Source organism: Aphelocoma coerulescens (assembly GCF_041296385.1).
Source record: "Aphelocoma coerulescens isolate FSJ_1873_10779 chromosome Z unlocalized genomic scaffold, UR_Acoe_1.0 ChrZ, whole genome shotgun sequence".
NCBI classification, from domain to species: domain Eukaryota; kingdom Metazoa; phylum Chordata; class Aves; order Passeriformes; family Corvidae; genus Aphelocoma; species Aphelocoma coerulescens.
The window spans coordinates 1348827-1370837 of record NW_027184085.1 but is presented as its reverse complement, the minus strand read 5'-3'; the positions used below and the strand labels follow the sequence as shown (position 1 = coordinate 1370837).

Sequence of the window (22011 nt, the reverse complement as noted above, 5' to 3'; positions counted from 1 at the left end):
TGCCAAGCCGCCTCGCTGTTGCCAGGGCGGTGTGAGAGCCCCAGGCACTGCCAGGGTTTGTTGTTCACGGCGCTGGGGACGGCTGCCAAGGTCCTGCGAGGTGCTGCCCTGGTTTCCTGCAGCGCTGGTAACAAACACCCAGCCTCTTCACCCAAACCGAGCTCCTACCAACCAAACCAGCGCCCAGCCCCCAAGGGAAAATATAAATGTGTTTCTGTGCTGTTACTGCTAATTGCAAGAGGGAATCAGAGAGTCACAGAATGTTGGGTTGGAAGGGGCCTTGAAGACCATCTTGTTCCACCCCCTGCCATGGCAGGGACACCTTCCACTGTCCCAGGCTGCTCCAAGCTCTGTCCAGCCTGGTCTTGGACACTTGCAGGGACCCAGGGGCAGCCACAGCTGCTCTGGGCACCCTGTGCCAGGGCCTCCCCACCCTCACAGACAGCAATTCCTTCCCAATATCCCATCCATCCCTGCCCTCTTTCAATTTGAACCCATTCCCCTTGTCCTGTCACTCCATCCCTTGTAAATGATCTCTCTCCGTCTTTCTTGTCAGCCCCTTCAGGTCCTGGAAGGCCACAATGAGGCCACCCCAAATCTTCTCTCCTCCAGGCTGAACAATCCCAGTTGTCTCAGGCTTTCCTCATGGGAGAAGGGCTCCCGCCCTCTTGCTGGTTCCTCTGGCCTCGCTGCAGAACTCACTGGCCGAGATGGTCACACAGAACAGCCCGTGGCAGTGCCACAAGCCAAAGGGCTCAAGCTGTGGAGGGAGAGCCCTCAAATCCCTGTCCCACTCCCAGCCAGGGCAGGTGCAGGGAGTGCTCCCACGGCACGGGGTCTGTGTGCTTCGGCCTCACCCGCAGCTGGGGCGGATGCTGAGTTCTCTTCTGTTTCTGCTTCGCCCTTTGCTGGGCCACTCCGGTGGTGGGAACGCCTGTGCTGAACACCAGCCCAGCATCAGGGAGCCGGAGCCAGAGCCGAGCGTGTCACCGGAGTTTCGCTGCAGTGACACCTCGGAGCACGATGCCAGACACTAGCCCCGTTTGAGAACACCTTTGCCCAAGCACCCCTGTATTCCAGCACGGAGCTCTGGCCGGGAGGCCCCAGGATGCCCTTAAGTGTCCCTGGCTGTGTGTCTGTCGCCCGGGGACACACAACCGCGGGAGTAACCTCCACACTTTGCACAGACAGCACACGGGGCCAGCTTTAACAATGATTTTAACAATGACTGCTAATGCTCCTATTCCTCCTTCTGCTGTTTCCATCCTTCCATCCACAGGCAAAAGCTCCTATTTAATACCTTCTTGCTCATGGAGTAACCAGATGGGAACATTCATTTTAATTCTAGACAGCAAAACAGCACAGTTACAGATTACCATACCACCAAAAACTGCTTATACACCTTCGTTTCCTCCCATGTAATTCCCCGGGAGCTTTAATTTACCCAGACCATTTTTTATTTTTTCTCACCACTTCCCCTGCATCAATCAGGGTTCCTTCAGCTCCAACAAAGCAGCGTGCCTGTCTGGAGGGGATCAATAACTATTGAGCTATCGCGCTTCCTCCACTTAGACTGTTGAAGCAGCTTCCTTTAATTGTTCTTTCACACTGTAAATACAGCGTAAGGTGAATTTTTTTCCTTTGAGGCTGCTCTGTGGGTGAAGGCACCCGCGGGTAGGAAGAGCTCAGCTGCCTCACCTGTGCTCCATCACACCTCCTCCGCTGGGAACACCTCGGGAGCAGATGGACACAAGGACACTGCCATGATCCGGGGGCCAAAGCGAGCCCCAGAATGGTGCCACAGGGACGATGGTTTGGTGCAGACCCGGAAAACCACAGGTTAAAACTGATAATGCACGTTGGGTGCAGGGAGGGGAAAGGGCAGAAAACCCAGCCAGGAGGGTCCGGGTGCCCAGCACCCTCCGCTGCGAGGGATGTCCCGACGTGGGGGCCAGGCAGGGTCCCCCTCCCTCGGCTCCTCACAGGGGCTGCGGCAGAAGGGGGAACCAGATCCCCGCTGATCCCTGGTGGCTCCTCCAGGGAATGGGAGGGGGGAGCGGATCCCTCGGGGCGGCTCCTCCCGAGGATGGCGAGGGATGACCGGACTCGTCGGGCTCCTCCCGGGGATGGCGAGGGAGGAGCGGAGAGACTGGATCGCCTTCGGCGGCTCCCCCCGGGGGCGGCGAGGGGGACCGGACCTCTCCGTGCCGCTTCCCCCGGGGGCGGCGAGGGGGACCCCACCCCTGGGACGGCTTTTCCCGAGAACGGCGAGGGGGGAGCGGAGGGACCGGATCCCTGGGGCAGCTTTTCCCGGGGATGGCGAGGGATGACCGGACGGACCCCCTGGGTGGTTCCTCCCGGGGATGGCGAGAGGGGTTCGCACCCCTCCGGCGGCTTTTCCCGTGAATGGCGAGGGATGCCCGGACCCCCGGGCGGTTCCTCCCCGGAACGGGTGGGGGGGGGACCCGATGCCTGGGGCGGCTTTTCCCAGGGATGGCGAGGGAGGAAGGGACCCCCGGGCGGCTCCTCCCGCGGATGGCGAGGGGGGAGCCGAGCGCTCCGGCGGCTTTTCCCGGGGATGGCGAGGGATGCCCGAGCCCCAGCGGTCCCTCCGGGGATGGGGGGGGTTCGCGGCCGCCAGCCCCGCCCCCCGCAGGTGCCGGCGCGGCGGGGGCCGGGGGTGACGTCAGGCGGGGCGGGCGCGGTGCCGGTGCCGGCCGGGCCATGGCGGAGCCGAGCGCGGCGGCCCCGGTGAGTGCGGCGGCCCCGGTGAGTGCGGCGGCCCCGGCGCTGCCCCCGAGCCCCGCCGGGCGCTGCCGCTGAGCGGGGGCGGGCGGGGGGAGCCGGGCGGGGGCGGGGGGCGGGTCCGTGCCCCGTGCGGGACCGCCCGCGGGAGCGTCCCTGGGAGCGGTGCCGGTGTCGCCTCGTCCTTCCCGTGCCCCGGACCCCCTTCCCCGGAACGGAGCGATCCAAACCCGTGCGAGCGCCGGCTCGCTGACTGCGAGGGCGAGCGGAGACACCGGCATTGCTTCTCCGCGGTTTCACACGGGCTCGGTGGGTCTTTGTGTGCCCTGTGGGTTTGTTCGGGCGCCGTGCGCCCGTGTGTGCCCTGTCTGTCTGTCCGTGCCCCGCGGCTCTGTAGGAGCTGTATGTGCCCTGTCTGTCTGTCCGTGCCCCGCGGGTCTGTACGGGCTGTATGTGCCCTGTCTGTGTCTCTGTATGTGCCCTGTCTGTCTGTCCGTGCCCCGCGGGTCTGTAGGAGCTGTAACGTGCCCTGTCTGTGTCTCTCTATGTTCCCTGTCTGTCTGTCCGTGCCCCGCGGGTCTGTAGGAGCTGTAACGTGCCCTGTCTGTATCTCTCTATGTGCCCTGTCTGTCTGTCCGTGCCCCGCGGGTCTGTACGGGCTGTATGTGCCCTGTCTGTGTCTCTGTATGTGCCCTGTCTGTCTGTCCGTGCCCCGCGGGTCTGTACGGGCTGTATGTGCCCTGTCCGTCTGTCCGTGCCCTCTGTGTCCATGCGTGCCCTGCGAGTCCGTACGTGCTGTGTGAGCCTGTGGTCCCTATGGGTCTGTACCTGCCCCGTGAGTCCGTAGGTGCCCCTGAGAGTCTCGGTGAGCTCTGTCTATCCATAGGCGCCGTGAGCTGTATCTATCCATAGGTGCCGTGTTGGGCTGTACCTGCCCGTGTGTCTGCCCATCCCCTGTGCCTCTCTACGGGCTCTGTGGGTCAGTACGTGCCCGGTGTGTCCATACGTGCCCCATGGCTGTGCAGGTATGTGTGTGCCCACACAAACCCGTAGGTTCCCACAGGCAAACCTGGAGTCATCGTGCCTGGCGGGTCCCCGGACCCCTGCCCTGTGTCCAGAGAGAGAAAATTGCTTCTCTCCCTGTCCCCTGCTCCAAGGCAGGCTGTGTTTGCTCTCAGTCGGGTCTATTTCCTCCCACCTGAGCCAGACCGTCGGGTGGAGGTGGCCGGTGGTGACAGTCCAGGCTGCGATGGCATCGGATGCCTGGCGGGTGGGGAAGGCACGTTTGGCTGGGGACATTGATCCAGGGCTGCTGTGCTGCGAGTACCAGAAAGGGGCAGGAAAACCCGGCCCTGGTGTGGCAGTGGCTCCGATGGGCTGTCCTCACACAACCACCCATGGCTGGTTGGGGAAGAGGGTCCCCAGGCTCCAGTGTGCATCCCAAACTCAGACTTTTCAGGGTGTCGGAGGTGTTGGGGGACCTCTGCCTGTCTGGGCCGTGTGCTTGGGGGATGTCATGGCCAGAGGAGGGGATGTGCAGTGTCCAGGGTTTCTCTTGTCCAGGCAGCTGGCTGGTAGTGGACGCACAGAGCCTGGCTGCTGCCGAGGGGGTCTTGCACTCAGCTCTGTGTTGCTTGCTCCTCACAGTTAATTAGACAGGACTAATCCTATCTGGCGCTGGGAACTTCCCAGAAACCGGAGTGCTTTTCCCTCTCCTGGTCTGCGGCAGGATCGCAGCCTCCTGCAGAAGGAGGCCTGGGCACAGTGACATCTTTGTCACCCCCTTGGACACGATGGGGGGTTGCAGCTCAGACTCGCAGTGCCCTGTCCTCGTTGTGGCTGGACAGGTGTCCATCAGGTGGAAGGTGATGAGCCCCGTGGAGGTGTGTGGGCGGAGGATTGCAGGGAAAGGGAGGTCAGGACTGTAATGAGGATATTGCAGGAATAAAAGCTAGAGTTGAACTCAATATTTTGAGCATAAATCTCACACCCAGCAGTTGAGCATCAGCATTCCCCATCGCTACGGAAGAGAAGAGGGCAAAAGGACATGATAGTCCCATGTTCCACTGATTCCCTTGTGCTTGGGAGAGCCATCTGTGTGAGCCCTGCCCTGGCCTGGGAGCCAAAGCAGAGAGGAGTCAGGCTCACTTGGGCTTATGCGTTAGAGGTGGGTTTGTCAGTGCAGGGTTAATGGTTGGTGATCTTGGAGGGCTTTTCCAGTCTGGCAGCTATCTAAACGGGTTATCTAAAAGCTACCTAAATGGCTGTGGTTCATTGCAGTCCTTTCCCTCCTGCAGCTGAGCCCAGCCTGTTAGTAAGGACTGATAAAACCTGAAATCCCAGTCAAATAACCCGCGTTTGGAAGGAATTACATTGATCTAGGAGCATCTCGACCAAGCTCACGTTCTCCAGGCTGAGTCCTCCATGCACAGGGCCGTGTTTTTCTCGTCGTGACGACCTGCCTTCAGGAGCTGGATTAGCTCCTCACCCTGCTCCTGCCCCCTGGTGCTGGGCTGCAAGGCAAAATCTCCAGAACTGGAATTCCGGGCTGAAATTACCCCTCAGCTTTGCAGTTGGACCTGCTTTGGTGGGTGCTCTTTGTCTGCCCTGGCTTTGGAGTCGAAAAGCGCCTGTTCTGAGCTGCCCCCCACCAAACGGGGGGCACGGGCACCTGCACATGGGTGGGGTTCGTTTCCCTCTCTGCAAAGCCTCGTACGCAGGCCAAGCAAATGCCTTTCAGGGTGCTGGTTCGGATTTGGATGTCTGAGCTAGAGAGGTCTAAATTTAAGGGAGATGAATCTCACCCGGCGCTTGCAAACCTTGGTTTTTAGACTTTTCGCCTTGATCTTTCCTGTTTTTTAGCGTGACCCTGCTGTTCTCCTACCACTCAGGACTCTTCCCGAAGCACAAAATACGCTTCTGAAACTTTCCACCCCCCCAGGTGGGAGGTGTTGCAGAAATGCAACTGCAGGGAAGCAGTTTACAGCTCATCCCCCTTGCAGACACAGAAGCCCGGGTTAAAAAAACAGCCTGTTAATTTTGTGTTAATGGCTCTGAGCAATGGCGAGTCCCCCCGCCCCCTTCCTCCCTACCTTGTGCCAACATTTAATTGCTCTCACTCTGGAGAGATGCTATCGCATTTCAAGGTTGAACTTACCTCGTTTTGACTTGCGGGGGGGGATGTTGTTGTGTCCTTGTCACAGAGGTGACTCGTCACTCGCTGCTCCTTGCCCGCAGTGGCCGGGTCACCTCTCCACCTGCTCCTCAGGAGCCTGCGGGTGCTGTCCCCTCACACCGAGGGGTTTTGTGGCCCCCTCGGCATGTCGCTGGTGTGGCCTTGTCGCCCGGGTGCCCATCTGGGCGCAGCCACTGGTGTGAGCTCGCTTTTTGACTCCTTACGGATGTGATTCCCACTTTGGCTTTGCGCTGGTGTCTTACGCAAGAGATGCTCCGTGCTCCCCCCAAACCCTCCTCTGGCTCTGGCAGAGATCTCTGTCCTGGCCTCGTGTGTCACCGCGCAACAGAAAAACGTGGTCTCTTGCACTGTGGCCTCACTGAGGTGATTTGGGGTCATCGACCAACCATCCGTGAGTCACTGCGGTTTCTCGTGTTACAGATTTACATTTAACACGGTCCCCCGGGAGGAGTCACGGATGAGACTGGGCAGTGACAAAAATCCGCGAGGGAGGCGCCTGGGTGCTGTTTCCCCGCTGGCCTCGCTCGGCAGCAGCCACGCCGGGGGCTGGCTCGGCACACACCGAATGTGTGCGGAGTCGGTCGCACCTGCTGTGAGAGTCATCCTCAGAATATTATGTGCTCTGGAGAAATGTGGGCAAACACTGTGTCGAGGCAACAATAATGTCTTCAGATAGATAATAAGTCTCCTAAATAGGTCTAATTCCAGGAAACTCAGCTGGCTGATTGGAATTGTATTTTTAGTCTCCGGTTCGTGTATTTACCTGAAATTTCTGTCCTGCTGTTCTAGCTGGAGCTGACCCCAGGTTGCCTGCTGCTCCTGCCTTTTACCTAAATACTGTGACTACACAAAGTTTCCGAGTTCTACCGTTGGTCTGGAAATGCTTTATTTTGGCAGATGTCTGGCAATGCTGAAGTTTCTGTCATTAAGGGGCTTTAAGGGGTTCATTAAGGGGTTTTGAGGCAGGTTGCACAGGAGGCTGGTGGGAAAGTCCCTGCTTTGGCACAGTGGGGTGCACATGGTTGATCTGTGGGTTTCTCTCATCCCCTTTGGCGACTGTTTCATCCCACCTCAGCACAGCACTTGCTTCCAGTGTTACTGATGGTACCTAATAGTCAGTCTGGCAGCTAATTCTCTATTCCTAGCATGCTTAAAAAGTGCCTTATTTTTCAATTAGTTCTGTTGGCTGTACAGATTTAATGGATTCCTTCAGAGGTCCCCATCAGTCACTGACTGTGGACATTTCTTTTTCGGTGCCATTTCTCTCTCCTTTCCTGTGCTCAGAAAGATCACGTTTCCATGCTTTTTCCACATCTCATTTTTGCCAGAATGGCTTTTTCGTGATTTAAATCCTGCTGCTTTTCTGGGTTTGTGACTTTTGGGGTCTTTGGCAGAAGCTTTAAGCGAGTTCCTTGCTTTCACTGATGCCAGTGACTGCTCTGGGCTTTTTAAAATTTGCCCTTTTAAAGTCATACGCTGCTGCCGTTATTTTGGGCTCACCGTTCCTGTGAGTAGCAGAGACACAGAAAGAAGCTGTAATAGAAGAAGACTTGCGTTAGACACGGCAGTTCATTCTGGCCTCGTCCTTGTCGTGCAGACCTGTCCCCACTCCATGGACAATTAACGCTGCAACGTGGCCTGCTCCTTGTGCCAGCAGCGGCTTCTCATCCCAAGGATTTGTGTGCTCCCTGGGTCTGGTATGGGTTATCTGGGAGTTGTTTGCATTGTGGCATTTTTGTCTGCCCCCCTGGGTGCGTGGATGTGATGGGTGGTGGCAAGATGTCCTTGTGCGCTCAGAAGAGTGGAACTCGGTGCTTATGGTGCTCGAGTGTCTCTCACACCGCTGCTGAAGGAAATCACATACTCCACGTGGCTGAGTTATTTTGGCACTCAGAACTCGTGTGCCTCGATGTCCTCCTGCTGCTCTCCCAAGTGACCCCAGCACCCCTCGGACCTCCCCAGGTGCTTCCCAGGCAAGCGTGGTGCCAGCTGGTGCAGCCCAGGCTTGGCTCCCCCTGCCCAGTGCCAGGCTGAGATTAAACAGTGATCTGCTTCCAGGGCTTTCTAGGCAGGATTGCATGTGAGGATTTACAGGAGCCGATTTCAGCCCAGCAGAAAGGTGCCAGGGTGACCTTGCCATTGCGCCCTGTCCCTGGGGCTGGATCAGGAGCAGGAAGAGCTCCTAAATCTCCCTGCTGAAAGCTTTCTCTGGCTTGGGGGCGGTGGGGGAATTAACGCCGCTTGTTCTGCAGCGCTTTCCACCCGAGCTGAGCCTGTCTTTAAAAAGCAGCCGGTGTGGTTGTGCTTGGAACAGGCAGCTCGGTTTCTATATTATACACAACATTCATCTCTGTAGGAAGCCGGCCAGCCCACGCCGCTGCCGCAGCCCGGAGCCGCCGGCTCTTCCCTGCTCCTCGGGGCGTTCCTGGCAGGCACGGAAGGAGCCGGGAGCTGGGCAGGGAGCTCTCGGAGCGCTGGGTGTGTGCCCACCGCGGCTCCCTGCGCTCCTTGGGGCAGAGCTGTCCCCTCTCGGGACCTGCACCCTGCCCCTGTGTCCTGAGCCCTGCACCCAGAGCGGCCGCGCCTCACCTGCCGTGAGCTGCCGCCGATAATCATTCACCTTCTGCTGCCCCGAGCCCTGGCTCCGCTCCTGGCCCAGTGATCAGAGACTTCGAGGCCCTGTGGTCTCCCAGGAAAGTGGCTTGGCCGTGTCTCAGCGTCGCGTTACGGCCCCACCGAATTCGGGGAACAGCAAACAATCCCCTGGGCTGAGCCCTGTCGGAGTCCATCTGTCCCAGCTGCTCGGATTATTTGCGCAATTTAATTCTTGGCTGCACCTGATTTTACAACAGGATGAATTTCACGGTAACTGATACACCTGCAACAATTAGCTATGTAAACTAAGATAAAAGGCCAATCAAATTTCATCGTCTGGAGTGCAGGCTGATTCCACCTGGAGGCTTCCTAAGCCCTTCTCCTGAAGTCCCTTCCCAAAGGAAGCTCTGGGGGTCATCTCCAGCCCCTGAGCGAGGCTGGTTCCTGCATGTGAATGAGATGGGGCTCAGGGAATGCAGCATTGAGCTGCGGGGCCATGAGCCTTTGGGCAGCTGTTCCCCTTGCCCACCTCTCACTCCGGTGTCTGTGATCCCTCTGAAGGAGCTGGGGGTGTTCCCAGCCCCGAGCCGTGCGCTCCACCAGCTCTGGGGGCGTGAGGAGGAGAGAGGCAGGGCCAGGTTCGCAGCCAGGCTGGAAATTCCCCCGTGCCTCCACCACCGTGCCGCCGGTGCCCCTCACGGGGCTCTGTGCTCCAGTAACTCCCCCTGCCCCGTCCTGTGGCACACGGAGAGTTCCGAACCATCGCAGAGCGCCTTTGGGTACAGGTAAATTAAACCCTTTGCCGGCTGCGAGGGGGCAGGGCTGGAAATGCGAATGTGGAAATAGGTCCCAGCTTAGAATGACTTCAAGGACAGAGGGTAGGTGCTGGGCTGCTCGGGATCTGATCCAGCTGGGACCGGCTCCAATTAAAATGAGATCAAGGAGAGTGGGACGAGGGGAAAAAAGAAGAAGTTACCTTTCCGTTTCTATCAGTACTAAAGTGTGAAGTTGGGGCCGGGCTCAGAGCTGGGCTCCTCTCCCCGCACCCCACAGGTGTCCAGGAGGGTTGGCGTGGCTGTGGGTCCCACCCTGCATCCAAGGAGTGGTGCTGGGATGGGCAGTGAGGAAGGGGCTGCACCCACGGGGAGGGGGTGAGTCAGAGCTGGGGTTGTGGACCTGAGCTGGGCCCCAGGCGCCACAGAGCTGCGTCAGAGCACGGGTGTGCTGGAGCTCCTTCACTGAACAGGAGTGAGTCCTCTGTCAGAGGAGAGCCACAGAAATGATCAAAGCCAGCCTGGGACAGCTGGGGGTGTTCAGCTGCACAAGAGAAGGCTCCAGGGAGAGCTCAGAGCCCCTGGCAGGGCCTAAAGGGGCTCCAGGAGAGCTGCAGAGGGACTGGGGACAAGGCATGGAGGGACAGGACACAGGGAATGGCTTCCCAGTGCCAGAGGGCAGGGATGGATGGGATATTGGGAAGGAATTGCTGTCTGTGAGGGTGGGGAGGCCCTGGCACAGGGTGCCCAGAGCAGCTGTGGCTGCCCCTGGATCCCTGGCAGTGTCCAAGGCCAGGCTGGACAGGGCTTGGAGCAGCCTGGGATAGTGGGAGGTGTCCCTGCCCAGGGCAGGGAGTGGCACTGGATGGGCTCTGAGGTCCCTTCCAACTCAAACCATTCTGGGATTCTGTCACTGGTTTGCATCTCTCTTACAGGAGATCTGACCTGTACTTGGGCACCTGTACTCAGGAGAGTATTTCAGATAATTTATTTTAAGAACTGCAGTTCTTCTGCTCTCTGGGAATTCTGCTTTCTCCACAGCTTTTTGTTTGTTTTTATTTTTTTAATGCGAGGTTGTATTGACTTGAGAAAGGCTTTATCCAGAGCTTGAAATGAGCAGGCCAGGCTTAGTTCCCTTCCACGTAATCTCCCAGGCTGAGTGTGGCCACAGGTGCAGAAATGCCATAAATGAGAAATAATGATGTGTTTTCAGTAAGGCAGTGAGCAGGCAAGGCCCATCCTCTTGCTCGGGAAGGCTGGGAGCAAGGAGTGGTGGCCAGGGAGCTGTTTCTGGGGAGCCAGAAAAGGAAGTCTTGTGAGGCAGAAATGCCGGTGGGATGGAGAGGGACCTTGTAGCTCCCGGAGTTCCTTCTGGGTGGAAAGGGATGCTGCAGCGCTGGGGCCAGATGTGCGTCCAGCTGTGCTAGCACAGGAGCTGGGATGGGTTCCTCTCTCCCTCACGCCTGCGCCACCGTTTTCTAAACTTCAGGGGCCACATCTTAGTGCAAAATTGAAGTTTCTCTTTTTTCCCCCCACGCGTGCTCTACACCTGACGTCAGTTTTGGGGCTCTGTGGTAGAAGAGTCAAGGAAATGTGAAATTTGATGAGACTCCTTCAGGAAGACGAAGTTGGAGCCTGAAGTGGTGGCTGTGAAGGGATCAAGATGTGCACGGTGCCACCTCTGAGTCCTGTCCTTTCTGCTTGGATGAGGGGTGGGGCAGTGGCAAAGCGCATCTCGGTGGGCTCTGTATTTGCCAGAAAATGTCGCTGTTCGATGTGACTGACTTGCCTTGTCTCTCATTCCGAGCCTCAGCTGCCCTTGTTGTTAGGCAGGGGCTTGTCCTGCATATTTGAAAGGACAGAAAACTGCGGAGGGTGACGAGGTGGCCGCACCCGCTCCCAAAATCCTCTCTGGATGTGGGGCGGGACGGGTGCCTGCTCCATCCGTGTGTCCCTGCGGCTCCACGGGCACCGCTGCACCCCTGCCCTGCTCCGGGGGGACACGGCATGGTTTGGTAAATACCGAGCATATCAGCAGAGTGAGAGTGCTGCAGGGAGCTCCCTGAGCGCGGTGAGGGCTGCAGGCACAGGCAGGGCTGGAGTTTGGTCGCAGCACTCGAAGAAGAGCCTCCTTATCTCGTGTGTTTGGAGAGCGCGGAGCCAAATCTGCTTTCGGGAAAGGCTTTTAGAGCCTTCGTCTCTTTGAGTCATTAGGAGTGCCCCAGTCTCCTCTGTTAAAGATGGGTCTGAGGTTAAAAGAAAATCTCGTATCTCTGAGCTGGGAAGCTAATTGCTGTCTGCTTCAAACGCGGGGCGTAGCGTGGAAAAGGAGAAGTAGCTGGGAGGAAATCCCGGTTCTAATACTCGCAAGATCTTTTCAGAACGTGAAAATTCTGTGTGTTCCAGCCGACCCCAGGAGCAGCCACGGGATTAATGCCGTGGCTGAACAGCATTAGCAGACAGGGAGAAGAATGCCATGGCAAGGTTTGGAAAGCTCTTTGCCCCCTGTGGAGGGGCCTGGGTCGGTGCCTGTGCTTTTCTCACCCATCTCCCTTCACTGTGGGGCTGAGGAGGGCAGGCAGCCCTGCAGACCCGGGGAGGGCGTGGAGTGATGCTGACACAGGACGCTCCCTGCTGGGGTGCAGAGTGCCTGTCCCCCGTGGAGACGCCAAATCTCCCGGTGATTTGGACTCACAGCCTGGAATCTAAGCTCATTTCCGACTCTGACCTCCTTTATCTGGATAAATCTCACGTGCCTGCTACTACTCAGACAGCAGAAATAATCTTTGCTGCTGTAATATGTGTGTCAGCTTTTCTTTATCCCAGCAAAGTACTCTAAGAGCTGCAAAATGCTTTGGAAACATGAGAATTTTGTGAGCAACAGAGATTGAAAGGGGAGGGGAAGAAAGCGAGTCTCTGGGACTTACAAACCAAACCCCTCAGCCAGGTTTACTTGGCGTGATTCCTTCTGCAAAATGGTCATCCTGCTGCCCACTGGAGCCAAAAGTGAAGGAAGGGATTAAGGCTGTGAAACTGCTCCATCCTGATGGCTCTTTCACAGTCGTGGGCAGAGCAGAAGGGATGTTTCAGAGCAACATTTAGCTAAATAAATGCTGGTCACGGCGGGTCTCAAGCCCGAGCTGGTGCAGAGGACCCTGACTGCATTGCTCTCCTCAGCGAGGCTGTGCTCTAGCCCTGCATTTACCCATCACGTTTGGAAACAGAGCAGACCAGCCCAAACCACCAGCAAGCTCCCAGTTGTGCTCTGGAGCTGCTGCCCCGCTCCCTCCTCCCTTCTGGGCCCCCAGCTCTGGATGGGGAGCGGGGACATGCTGGGTTCAGGTGGTCCTTGTGCATCGGGCAGTGCTGGACTGTGATCCTGTGAGGTGCCCTTTGGGCTCTCAGACCTCTACTCACCTCCTGCTCGTGTCTTTTTCTTCACCAAAAGTGTGGTGGTGGGACGTTTCTCCTCCTGAGCCGTGATCGGCTCGGACACGACGTGTTGGGTGTGCTGTCCCACCCCTGGGGAGGAAGGAGCACCCAGGATTCACATGTTGGAAGGAACAACAAAAGCTCACAAGTTTTTTAGTAGATTACACACTTGGCACAGAAATTGGTCTGTCAGTCCTTGATCTCCCAGCATAAGCACAGGGCAGTGGAGTTTGGATAAAAGGGTAAGATGAAAAGGAAGAGAGAAAGAAAGAGATGAATTGAAAAGAGAGGGAGAGAGAAGAAGAAAAAGAGATCACCAGCCCTGGCTCCAGTGTTGATCCAGCTGATGGGATGTCCTGGGGCCTTGGGCTTTTTGGGGCACCTTTGAGGCTTCCCCTCCCTGGAGAGACATTTCTCACTTTTTGTGCAAATCAGTTCTCATTCACAGTCAGTTCTTTCAGACCTTTCTGGAAATGGGTTGGAGGCTTTGGGGTCTTGGATGGTCTTGTTCGCCCCTACGGTCCCTGGCCCTTCTCAGCCTCACCCCGGCGCCTGCGCTGAGCCGGGCTGTGCTTTTCTGCAGGAGCCACAACCAGGGGGTTTGTCCCAGAAAAGCTGCCCTTCCTCCATAAGGCCCCTTCTCCAGCCACATCGTGGTCTTTCTCATGTGTGTTTTTACCAACAATCCTTGGCTGTTATTCCCAAAAATCCTTGGTTGGCTCCACACCATCCAGCTATTGGTGTTTGGGACATGCACATTAGCCCCTGATCCTCTGGGATTCTGCTCTGGGCAGCGACTGAGGAGCACAACCACATGTGGGACACAGCAGAACTTCCCGAGGCTCTGCGGGGCTCTGGTGCAGGGTTCACCCTGTAAATTTTGTTGTCGTGGTTGAGGCTCTCTTGGCATGAGGAATGCGAACTCTGGGGCTCCCTGAGCTGTGCCTGGCAGCAGCCTGGTGCCGTGTCCCAGGGCAGCCTGCACAGGAGCCCGTGGTGGAGCAAACCCAGCAGAACCGAGCCTGGTCTGTGCTGCAGAGGAGCTGGAGGCCTGGCTGGGTGTGCTTCCTCCCTCACCACAACCCCATTAAAATTTAAGGGTAAAAGTGGGAGTAATGAAAGAGAATTTTCTATTTAAGGCTTTTAACTCATTTTTACCTCCAGCGTTAGCTGGAGTTTGTGCAAACCACTGGCAAGGCAATTAAAGTGGCTTTTTAATGGGTTATTTTTGTCGCTTCACCATGGTGGGAGCTAAAGATCCCAGGCTGTGAGCTGCCTGGGGTAGGGGCCATCCTTTTGCTGAGCTGCTCTGATGTTTAATCCCTAATTGGGTTTTACTCACAGGCCCTGGCTGAGTCACGAGGAGAGGGAGAAGGTGCAGGGTTACAGCTGGGTGGAGCGTGGGGAGCAGAGTATCCAGGCTGCAGTTCCCCAAGGCTTCCAGGTTGGATCCATGCTGGAAAGGAAGAGTAAAGGACTTTGGAAAATGAAATGCACAGTTTGTTTCGCATGGCTGATGGGTGTTTTGTAGGAGTAAGCTCCAAGGACAAAAAGCAACAAAAAACCAGATTGCCTGAGAGTTCCTCCTAAATCCTGAGGACTGCTGGGAGAAGATGAGGGTGGGTAGGTGAGTGTGGGATTTCCTGGGTGAGAATGTGATGCCTGCAGAGCAGACCTGTTCCTCCAGGTGCTGGGCAGGCTGCGTGGACGCGGGCATGCCGCACCCTGCGTGGGACAGCGCTGAGGTCCCACGTGGTGATGGATGCCGTGGTGGCCAGGAAGTCTTAATTCCTGATTCATTTTTGGGGAATTTTCCTGGGAGCTGCCCTGTGTGCAGCCTGAGAGGGCTTGGGGCTTGTCAGCTCCGTGGGAGTGCAGGTGTCCCAAGGGCACCAGGCAGCAATCCCAGCACATTCATCCTGGGTCAGGCTGGCCTCGGTGTTCCTCGCTCAGCACAGTGTGTCCTGTGTTCCTGCTCCCCTCCAACCCCTGAGTCCATTTCTCAGCACGGCATGGCAGGAATGCAGGCTTGGGTCCGGTTCAGTTAATTTCTTGTGCAGCTCAGCCAAGGGAAGGCGGGGATGGGTCTGTCTCCCTCTCAGAGAGCAGCGTTCATTCATTCAGCTGCTGCCCGCATCAGCACACCTCTGCTGCCCTGTGATCTCCCTCCACCCGGGTTATTTGGAGAAAAGCTTTCTAAAAATAGTCTCCTGGTTCTTGCGGTATTGGTCTGTGCAGCTCTGAAAACCTGCCTGGAAAGGCTGTCCAGCTCATTGATGTTTCCTTAAAATACAGCTAATCCATGTAATCTCATTATAGTGGTAGGTGATTATACTGACAGCAAGCTTTAGCAGTGGTCCAGCAAAGCCTTTTATTCCCTGTCTGTTATGTGGGTGGCTGAGAGTCACTGGGAGTGCATTTTGGGTTTGGCCGGTCTATTTTAGGAGCAGGACTTACAATATTTTTGTTTTAATTCCCTGGAAAATGTCCTGCATTGTTTGTGGCGATGCCAGCGCGTTTTTGCCGCTGCCTCTCAGCTTTGCTGGCTGCTGGCATCCCGTGGCTGTGCAACAGGATCTCCCAAAATTACTGGGAAGCATTAAAGCAGCAGAGATTTGGGTCTTTTTCCCAGAGTAGATGAGGGGGAGCTTTGCCGTGTGTAGTGTGGGATTCCTGTGTCGTTTGCAGGCGTGGGATGGCCCCGCTCTCCAGGGAGTCAGCCCAAGGAAAAGGCGGGTTTTGGGATGCTGAGTGATCCCTCCCAGCAATGGGAGGACCTGCCTTGCTTCCCCAGGCAGATTGGATGTGTGGGTCAGGCACCACGGAAGGCTGGCTGTGGGCGAGGAGCAGCAGAGCAGTGTGGGCCAAAGGCAGCTCCAGCCCACCCTGAGAGAGGGGAATTGCCCAGGAGAGGTTTCCTCCTGAGCTGCCGTGTGCTTGGATCGAGGACTGGCTGGACAGCGGCCAAATACCGCAGTGGTCACTGTGCCCTGCTGCATCTGGGCAGGCTGCTGGAGGTCCTGCTGATTCCCGCCAGGGCCTGGGCAGCCTTGGCTGGGTAGGGTGGGTTACGGGGCTCCATGGGCTCAGTTCTGGCTGTGCTCAGTTCTGGCTGTGCTCAGTCCTGGCTCTGCTCAGTGGCCTTGCCCCATCATCATCAAATCACAGAATCTCCTCAGCTGGAAGGGACCCACCAGGATCATCCAGCCCAGCCCCTGGCCCTGCACAGACCCCCCAACAACCCCACCCTGTGTATCCCTGGCAGCGCTGTCCAAATGCTCCTGGAGCTCTGGCAGCCTCGGGGCCGTGCCCATTCCCTGGGGAGCCTGGGCAGTGCCCAGCACCCTCTGGGGGAAGAACTTTTCCCTCATCTCCAGCCTAAACCTCCTGACACAGCTCCAGCCATTGCCTGGGTCCTGTCCCTGTCACAAAGAGCAGAGATCAGAGCTGCCCCTGCTGCTGCCCTCACAAGGAAGCTGTAACTGCAGCAAGGACTCTCCTCAGTCTCCTCGACCTGAATGGACCAGGTGCCCTCAGCTGCTCCTCATGTGGCCCCTCCAGACCCTTCCCCATCCCCATGTCCCTCCTTTGGACTCTCTGAGCTTTATGTCTTTCTTGCATTGTGGCAGCCCCGGTGCAGGACAGTCCCCTCCCTCGATGGTGTCCCTGGTGCCCCCAGGACAGGGATGTCCCTCCTGGCTCCGGGGCACTGCTCACTCAGGTCCAGCTGGCCATCCCAGGATGCCCAGCTCCCTTTCCATGGCTGGGCTGTCCAGCGCTGGCCTGGCAGCCCTGTGGCCCCAGTGGAGTATCCCTTTGGCCACAGCTGACCAGAGGGCTGTCTGCAGATGGGTGTCTCATCTCCGGCCACTCTCCAGGCGGCAGAGGCATGAACACGGGGCTGGAGCTGCAACTCCCCAAGCCCCGGGGCTGCTGCCTGGGAGAGCAGAGGGGCACCGGGAGTGCTTCTGGTGGAGGCACAGTCCAGGTCTCCTCCCCACATGGCTTTGCCCCTTTCCATCGCATTGGGAGGGTCTCTCCTGCTGTGCCAGCTTGGGGCCATTGCTGTGGGGCTGCAGCATGAGGAGTGAGGGTGGAAACCTTTTGCCAAATGGTTTGTGCAGACAAGTGCAGGTTTTTTCCCTCTCCACAAAGCCTGTCCTCGTTGTTTGCCCAAGCTGAGCATGCAGATCTGCGAGCGGTCCGGCCCCGGCCCCAGAATAAACGGGATGAGATTTGTCAGTGAGCAGGAGGATTAAAGGGGAGGCCACGGCCCGGCTCTGTGCAAGCACTTTGTGAGATCCAGGGCAGTGTTGTGAGAGGACATCAGGCTGTCTCTCGGAGAGATCCCTATCTCTGGGGCCCGTGGAGGGTTGGAGGAGCTGCTCTGCCATCTCTCTGCCTGCTGGCACATGCTGCACATACGTCCTTTGGGGCAAATTCCTGGTGCAGGCTTCTCAAAGACGATAGAAAACCTCTAGGGCTGTTTCTGTAATTTTTGCAAAATTATTTTTTTAATAACCATCCTGCTTCTGCTTATCTTTGCCCAGCCCCTCCAGTGATAACACAGGCAAAGCCCTGACCCGTGGCGTCCCGGGGAGGAAGGGCTCAACTCTGACAAAGTGCTGATTTCTGATCTCTTTTTTTCTGGAGGAAAAGGCTGTAGGTGCCAAACCAAAAGGGCAAAGTGATTTGCCCCGGTGAGGTATCGTGTTTCTGCTCTGATTTATGGTGAGGGGAGAGGCTTCTGAGTCATCCCTTCCAGGAACTGCTTTATTTTGTTAACAGAGATAATTCTGCTGGTTTTAAATCAGTGTGGTGTCAGTCAGCAAAAGCCCGTGTGGGATGGAAACCACAGCTGGCCACACTGGGGCTGACCAGAGAGAGGGAGTGGGGCTGACCAGGGAGAGGGACTGGGGCTGACCTGGGACTGGGGCTGACCAGGGACTGGGGCTGACCAGGGAGAGGGAGTGGGGCTGACCTGGGAGAGGGACTGGGGCTGACCTGGACTGGGGCTGACCAAGGAGTGGGATTGGGGCTGACCAGGGAGCAGGAGTGGGGCTGACCAGAGAGAGGGACTGGGGCTGACCAGGGAGAGGGACTGGGGCTGACCAGAGAGAGGGACTGGGGCTGACCAGGGAGAGGGACTGGGGCTGACCAGGGAGAGGGACTGGGGCTGACCTGGGACTGGGGCTGACCTGGGACTGGGGCTGACCAGGCAGTGGGACTGGGGCTGACCTGGGACTGGGGCTGACCAGAGAGAGGGACTGGGGCTGACCAGGAAGAGGGAGTGGGGCTGACCTGGGACTGGGGCTGACCAGAGAGAGGGACTGGGGCTGACCAGGAAGCAGGACAGGGGCTGACCAGGCAGTGGGACTGGGGCTACAGGTGCAGCAGGCTGCTGGCCACCCAGCTGTGGTGGGTGCATGGCACGGGTGGGTGCCCCCAGGACGGAGCTGTGCTCTGCCAGCGCGGTGCCGTGCCAGGGGACGGTGGGAGGCCGTGGGGCGGCACTGCTGGCCCTGGGCAGGCAGACCCGGCCGTGTTTGTTCAGGCACTGTCTGGTCGCTGTCTGGCTGCAGACAGCCCAGCCCAGAGCAGTTTCACGTGCTGGGTCCCTCTGGGAAACGAGGCCTGTCCCCACGTCTGGGCTCTGCTTGGCCACTCGCAGCCCCTCCACGGCTGACTGACCAGGGCCAGCTGCCTGCTCAGGGACAGATGGGTGGCTTTCCCACACTGCCTAAAGCCCCCGTGAGTGTCAGCAAGTTCTCCTTTGTTTTCTGTTCTTTCTGTGAACTAATGAGCGTTGTCTGATTTTTCTTTCTCCTTTTATTTTTTTTTATTTTTTTTTTTTTTCTGAGTGTAATTTGGCCTGCCCACAATTGCCCTAGCTGTTAAGGAGGAGAATTCCTGTTTTCCCGAGTGAGATTTGGGCAGTGGAGGTGGCTTTGCAGTGCTGGGTGATGCTGCTCTGCTTGTTTAGAGTGCATGGGAAAACTTTGTGTTTTACTGCTGGTCACGGCAGGGCTTTGGGGTCGTTTTCTGCTGTTTCTCTTTGGTTTGCCTTTCCCCTCTGGCTTCTCCCACAGGCTCATGCAAGATTTTGCCCTCCTCCTGTGGCAGTGCTGCTTGATGCCTCCTGGCTTTTAGCTGGCGGCACGTCTGCTCATCGTGTTGATGAGTTTCTGCCCGGCTCCTGGCATCAAAGACATCTCGGTAAGAAGTATTTTCAGAGGCACAGGAACATGATCCGCCCCCGAGCGGGTTGCATGGCTGTTGTTTGGCACAGCCGGGTGGTCAGGGGAGGGGAGACAGCCCAGGAAAACAGGCTTTGGGGAAAGCAGGCACCTGGTGTGCCTTGCAGCTGCAGCTCCGGCGAGGCTGGGGGGATGAAATCGACGTTCACAAGCCTGGAGTGTCACTGCTTTGAGTGGCAGTCTGTGTCTCTTTGCTGTAACCAGCTCTGGCGTGAGAGGGGCTGGTTCTGCCCCGGGGGTCGCTGTGCCGGTGGGGATCAGCGGGAGCTTCCCTCGGAGCAGCTCCCCACGGCACCTTCTGGCCCTGCACCTTGCTCCCAGGCCGGTCCCAGGCTTGCCGGCGAGTGCAGGGCTGGTGAGGGTCTCGGGGCTACCGGGGCGGGGTGTCCCCGGTGGAGGCCCCAGGCAGAGGACACACAGCACAGGAGCATCCCTTGTTCTCCAGCGCCCTTCAGAGAGGAGCAGGTTGCTGGCTGTGTTCAGCAGGTTTGGGGAGCCTGGAGGTGTTCTGAAGGCCCCTGGATGTGGCATTTGGGGCCGCGGCATGGTGCTGCTAGGTTAATGCTTGGGCTCGGTGATCTTAGAGGCCTTTTCCGACCTGTTTGTGATTCTGTGAGCAGCTTCTGCTGAGGTCGGGCTGGTTCTGTTGGGGTGGGTTCCTGCCCCATGATTTCCCGGTTTCCCTGGCGTCTCCCGTGCCACATCTGGTGTCCCCATGTGCCGTTGCTGCCAGGGCCGAGCACAGCCCGTCCGTGCTGGGGTGTGAGGGTCACAGAGGGGTGGGACGGGAGCCCCCGGGCCCATGACAGACACCTGGAGCTCCTGGGCGAGGCAGGAGGGTGCAGAGCAGGGAACCAGGCCCTGTGGTGCATGGCCTGAGCTGCAGCAGGGGAGGGAGGAGGCTGCTTGCCAGGAGGGGAGCAGAGCTGTGCCTCCACCCGCGCTCAGCTCCGAGCAGCCGCGTCCCCAGGGCTCTCTGTGGGATGCTCTGCAAGCTGAGCGCCAGGAGCCGTGTTTATTGATGGGCAGGGGTTATTAAATTTCGGCCCCAGAGCAGTCGCTGGCGTGGGAGCAGAGAGCAACAGGAGCCTTGTCCTTGTTTCCTGCTGCTTCGGTAACTCCGGCTCTGTGGCTGAAGCCTGGAGAGATTTCCTGAAGACAGGCGGGTCTTTAGCGAGTCTGAAGGCGCCGCGGGGGCAGTGGGACAGGGATAAAGGGTGTCTGAGAGGCTTCTGCTGTGGGGAGAGCAATCCTGGGGTGAAGGGAAGCAAGGAAGAAGTGAATCTCGTCGTGCTCCTGCCAGAGCTGCCCGATTCGAGGTGCAGTGGCCTGTGGGGTCCGGCCCTGTGTAGAGGGAGTGCAAGCTGTTACCCCGCTCTAATTAGCCCCCGTGGTGCGCTGTTAGTGACAGACATCCTGCTCAGGCTCCTGAGCTTTAGTGAACTCATCCAGCTAGAGGGATCGCTGCCCCTCGGAGCGGGCTTGGTGACAGGGAACAGCTCACTGAGGCGTCACCCTGGGGCTCGTGCTGGGACGTGCTGGGATCTCGCTGGGACATGGCAGCAGAGAGGTCCTGCGAGGGCACCCTGATCCCCTCTAAGGGCACCCTGAGCCCCCCTGAGGGCACCCTGAGTCCCCCTGAGCCTTCAGAGGAGCGCAGGGAGCAGAAAGGTCAGTGCAAATCCCAGCAGCATCATCAGGGCAAACAATTCCCTTGCGCAGAGGAGTGTGGGAGAGAGAGGGAACGGGAGAATGAAAAGAAACTTCTCAATTCTTCCCTCATCTCTGTGTTTTGTGGCACTAGGGGTACCAATTATAAGGTATCTGCGTCTGTGCAGAGGCAGCTGCTGCAGCTGCCCCGGTGAAAAAGCGAGTGAGAGGTAAATTGAGGCTGTAAAATACAGTCAGTGTTCATCAGGAGGGAATATCTCTACATTTCCTGCATTATTCCTCAATGCAGAGTGGTTTTTTTGGAATTTGGTGGCTTAACTCTCTGTATAAGCACCCACATCCTCTTCTGGTCACCTCCCTGTGTCCATCTGTTCCTGGGTGGCTGCAGGGCAGGCTGGTGGCACCACGGGGGCTCCTGACCCTTCCCTTCCCCTGCCCTGGTGCAGGTCTGAGTGATGACTTTGACACACATTTATTAAATTGAGGGGATTCATGGTCTGCACCGCAGGAGAGCCATCGGTGGGTGCCTTCTGGAAGTACCCAAAACTTCCCTACCTCTGAACCAGGATTGGTAGCAAGTGGCAGAGGGGAAGGGAATAAAGTTAGCACTCAGATCCCTTAAAGCTGGTGTCCCTTTGTTTTCCTGGCTTCTAGCACCCGGCAAAGCCCTCTGTCGAGCACACGAGCAGCAGGCTGGGCTGCCCCCACCAAAATAAACGAGTCTGGTGTATTTCCCTGCACACAAATTCTGTTACCCTGGCGCCCTGCCCTGCCGCAGGACCTGCTGGCTGTGTTCTGCTGCCGCTTTTCTGGAGCTCCCACTGAATTTGGCTCCTTAAGTGGGTGTCAGATGCTGGCCTCATCAGCCTGAGCGGCCGCTGGGGCTCTGCTCTGTAGGTCTGTAAAAGCTGACCGCGTTTTCCATCCTCCGCAGCCGCGTGCCGTCGCTGCTGCGTTTATGGGCGCCGCTGAAGTAGCACTTGTTCTTTACAACAGCCGTGGAGAGCCATGGAGAGGGGAGAAGCTGGGACCGATGATGCCAGGCTGGCACCCAGGCGCTCCCCTCGGTTCCCTGCAGCCCATGGCAGCAGCAGCACACCGGAGCAGCCGGGGTTGTTCCCCTGCGGCAGTGCCCCGACCCCGGAGCAGCGCTGCGGCTGTAGGCACACTGCGTGGGGCTCCTTGGGGCTGCTGGTGGACTGTCAGGAGCGAGGTGCGGTTTGGAGAATGGAGAAGGCAGGAAAAATTACCTGGAAGGCTGATCAGCCTGGTCCGTTGGGTCTGCTGTTGTCCCAAGTGGAGGAGGCAGAGATGAGAGTGTCAGTCACTGAGTCACGGATGG

General features: G+C 57.9%; 1 protein-coding gene across 3 annotated transcripts in view; it reads left to right on the top strand.

Moving 5' to 3' along the window:
* The first annotated feature begins 2697 nt into the window (after window positions 1-2697).
* Window positions 2698-22011, top strand: part of MAPK4 (mitogen-activated protein kinase 4) — a 44558-nt gene continuing 25244 nt past the window's right edge. Inside the window, exon 1 of one of the 3 annotated variants that reach the window (XM_069002035.1) lies at window positions 2698-2751. The gene's annotated coding sequence lies outside the window, so the exon portion shown is untranslated. Of the gene's footprint in view, window positions 2752-2905; window positions 3055-18875; window positions 18958-22011 lie in introns of those variants that run through there. The other 2 variants (XM_069002037.1, XM_069002038.1) reach the window with 2 other exon arrangements.